At 41.0% G+C, this 4312-nt stretch overlaps 1 protein-coding gene across 4 annotated transcripts in view; it reads left to right on the top strand.

Moving 5' to 3' along the window:
* The window catches only part of LOC101854468 (FMRFamide receptor), a 131682-nt gene that overhangs the window by 82365 nt on the left and 45005 nt on the right, over positions 1-4312 (top strand). For all 4 annotated transcript variants that reach the window (XM_005090965.1, XM_005090964.3, XM_013088689.2 and 1 more), the window contains one exon: positions 2122-2203. The gene's annotated coding sequence lies outside the window, so the exon portion shown is untranslated. The remainder of the gene's footprint in view (positions 1-2121; positions 2204-4312) is intronic.

Here is a 4312-nt window from a genome sequence, read left to right as displayed (position 1 = left end):
CCCTATCCCTCATCCCACCCCCACACCCCTCCCCCACCCACCCAAGACCAGACCAGCATGTGTCAGCTTCGCCACTCACAGCAACAGCTGTTGGCCTGGTGTGACATCTAGTGATACTGACGAGCCACCAACGCTCCCTGCAAGAGCTGACAATTTACTGCTCAAGCACATCGGTCAATGAAACCTGAAAGATTTATCTCTCTTGGCATATTAGGACATGATGTTTTTCGGACGGGCATTAAGACATAATATTTTGTTTAGACAAATGTGAGTTTTAGCAGTTCCGAGAGCGGACACAAAGTGGTGCATTCCTTGTGGTTCAAAACATTAGTGAGAGCTGGCCATAGGATCCAATAACAGCTGATCTATACTTAATTTATTTTAAATGGATTTCAAACGAGTCATTTTGCCAATAAACAGTTCGACAATGCTTTTACTGTTTTGTTTTGCATAGATTAAGAGATTTCACATTTTTCTCACTAGTGCATTCATGGAGATTTAATGAATAAGTGAAACATAACCAAAGGATGTAATAACAACTCAGAAACTTAATTCACTGTTGAAATGACCCAGTCATAATATTATTGCTATACATCAATTCGCAGAAAAGGTTATTGTTTATTTCTGAACTGGTAAGTAGTCAACTTAAACGAAACAAGCAAACGACAGAATTACAGTTCGCTTTGTCATTGTACAATTTGTACATCACTGTTGTTATCATCATGTGTTAATGCGTAGTTGACGGGTTTTCTGTTATGATTTGCTCCTTCTTTCCTATCAAACATCTATCATCCTGATCTGTCCTCCTTTTTTCTTTTTTTTTTACTCGCTCGTAACACCTCTAATTTTTGGCACTTATTTGACCTTATTGTGTTGCGAGTGCCGTAAACCTCTGACTAAAACTAATCATCGTATGGTCCCTTTTAAGCACAAGAGGGCTATCCCGAAAAATGCTGTTTTGAGAAAATCGAAGGTAAAGTTTTTGCCCCTTGTTCAGTTTCTTTAAAAGACAAGGAGTTTTCTGTATAACAAAACAAATATATTATACACACCAATGAAACCAAACTTCTCCTATAGGTAGGGGGCAATGTCCACTTTTGGTGTCGGTCAAGATTTCTGGACACCCTCAAAATATGGGTTAGCCCGCTTGCCCTTAAAAAGCGACCATATTATGTTATGTTCCTATTACATAAACTAATCATGAAACGGAGGATTTTGTCATCGCATGTACTGACTTACTTTTCTTATGATGCAACTGAACTGTGGATCGGTGACTGACAGAGCTTGCAATCTTAAGAGACATACCGTACACAATAAACAACGTTAATAGGAACAGATAGATCGTCTCTTTACCAGACCCAGGGTATATTATGTAGCCAGCTGGCGGCATTGTTATGAAGTACTTCCCCTCTGTGTGGCCAAAAGGCAGTATTGAGTCTGGACAGTAATTGCAGTTAGTGCGACATTTCAGGAAAGGTCACAGATTGTTATCAAAGCCTGCCTCATCGTCTGTGGCGATGTAATGGCTTGTCGCTGGACACTGAAAACTCACTTAGTTGAGAAGATGGCTGGCCTTTGGAAATTGAAAGCTCAGACTTAGATGAGAGGATGGCTCAAACGATGGTCAAGGGTTGTTTTTTATTCAGTGTACGTTTTTTTTATTATACTGAAAACGCCGCTAATATCGGTGAGACATTAAGTTGTTTTTTTTCTGGTGACACTATGTAGCCTACAAAATTTGCTTTCTATAAGCACGTTTCGGGTTATAAATTAAAATTTGTAGAATCACCCCGATCCCCCCACCCCCCACTCCTCCCCACATCCCCCTTCTGTTCAAGTTATCAACTCAAAATGTTGCCGTCTTCAACTAATACTATTTTTGTCTGTCATCCCATTTAACTTTATTTCAAATTTAACAGTAATAGTTGTAACACATTGTCGTTGCATCAATGTAACAAAAGCGACACCGGAATCAAACTCAGGTGTTTTAAGTGCGACGACAAATTAAGCGCCACCCAGCAGCACAATCGACGCAAGTCTTCTTCCTTAAAACCTTACAACGAAACAAAAAAATTAAAGTAAAATTATTCCTCTGACGTATCTTTTTTTGTTTCGTTTCAGATTTCTTCTCTCAAGCAATGACTACCCACCACCTATATGCTGGGAATGACAATACTTCTTTCATCGATTGTGAATGTTTTTGGTGAGTACTGGAGCATTAAATTTAAACAAGATATATTTCATCAACTAGATTACGCGGGAGGATGGGGTTGGTAAGGCAAGAAAGTCTAGCCTCTGCACCTCTTATTATAATTGTTAGCTAGGATTTTACGCCTCCATCGACACTATGTAGATGATTCAGGGGGTGGTATGCTTCGGTCCTGCCTAGAGAGAGAGAGAGAGAGAGAGAGAGAGAGAGAGAGAGAGAGAGAGAGAGAGAAAGAGAGAGAAAGAGAGTGAGCGATAGAGATAAAGAGGGAGATAAAGAGAGAGATAAAGAGAGAGATAAAGAGAGAGAGAGAGAGAGAGAGAGAGAGAGAGAGAGAAAGAGAGTGAAAGAGAGAGAGGAGAGAGAGAGAGAGAGAGAGAGAGCTACAACGTCCCAACAGACATAGAAGAGATACAAGAAAACAAACCCCGATCGCTAATGCAGTCTCCCTCTGATTGGGAAAAGGTGAAATGATAAAATAATTTTAACACTCTTATAAACAATATCAGGGTATTTCATAGGCCGGACCCCGGAGTTTGACGTCCATCTTCAAAACGACCTAGCCAAATAGGAAATTCATGCAAACTGCCTTTCCCAAGGACTCAACTTTGGCGGACCGAACTAACGCTTGAACCCCCGAATCCGCAGCCTCACGATTACGGGTTCGGTAGCCTAACCATAAGGCCACCGACGTCACCTCTGATTGGTCATTGCCACACGTTTGATCCCATTGCCACCCGCCCTCTCATAAAATACTAATGATCGTAATAATAGTAGATTTCCATAGAGCCTACTCCGTAATTGAGATCTAGGCGCGTTAGATTGATATTGAAATCGGTTATTCACACGACATTTAAGCGACATTTGAGCTGATTAAGTTATTCGTACTCACATAAATATACAAACACACAGATGCATACAGTCACGAATACACTCACTCTCTCTCTCTCTCTCTTTCTCTCTCACACACACACTCACACACACACACACACACACACACACACACACACACACACACACACACAAATATATAATATTATTATGCACGTGCAGAGAGACATAAGCGCACGGGTACGCACAGAATCACTTAACCTTGCTTACACATCAAAATTAATAGACTGTAGAGAATATCAACATAATGTGGGGGCTCACGTGGTCTAGAGGTTACGGTGTTCGCTTCTCATCCAATTGGTCGCTGTTTCGAATTTGGATAGTGATGGAAAATTTTCTGCTCTAAAGATTTTCTCCTTTCACTTTCACGTCCTTTCCTGTTCTCTAACAATGTTCTGTCGTCAGCTTTCGTCTCCACTTTCTGCCCCCACCCCCTCACCTCCTATGCCCACTCCAATGAGCTCCTAATTTTTTTCTATAGCCTTTCTCTGCTGTTACTCCTTGGCTCATTACTACTGTCTTTCAGCCACACCTCTGATCTTATGGTTGGTAAGATCTGCACCTAGCCTTCTCGGACAAGGACGAAAAATCTCGGAGGTCCGTGTGCAATTAGCGCACGTTAAAGATCCCTTGGTGGACCAAAATCAATAAAAGTAGGCTTCGGCAGCCACCAGGGCAAAACTTCAAAATTTCCTACCAACTATAAAGGCTAAATGTGTCAAGCGCGCTCATAACCTTACACAGTTGCAAGCGCGTAAAACAATTATCATCATAATGTTCTATTCCGGATGTTCAGGTGAGTTAAGGACAGATTTGGGCCTCGTGGGATATACTGTCTAGATCAAACGCCGCTGCTCTGGCTATTATTCAAAATGAGACGGCAATCACAAAATGAATTAATTGGCAAATAAATGGAATCTTGCTTTTGGGTGTGCTTTTAGCTAAACCATTCTACCTTTGCTCGTCTTTATCAAATTAACCAGGCAGCGAAAAAATAACTTGATTTTTGTTTTAATGTAAGGTTTTGGTGCCTGCCTTTATAACGACACAGTTTAGATAGCAATGTGTTAGGCCTTCAACCCTCACAATTCAATGAAGTACATGATTGTACTACTTGCTGAACAATTAGAGCAGTACATTTAACATCGTTGTTTGATCAATGGGGTGTGTGTGTGTGTGTGTGTGTGTGTGTGTGTGTGTGTGTGTGTGTGT

The sequence above is a fragment of the Aplysia californica genome, unplaced genomic scaffold (assembly GCF_000002075.1).
Source record: "Aplysia californica isolate F4 #8 unplaced genomic scaffold, AplCal3.0 scaffold00024, whole genome shotgun sequence".
Lineage (NCBI taxonomy): Eukaryota > Metazoa > Mollusca > Gastropoda > Aplysiida > Aplysiidae > Aplysia > Aplysia californica.
Note: the sequence above shows the minus strand (reverse complement) of the source record. Positions and strands in the feature narration are given on the sequence as shown.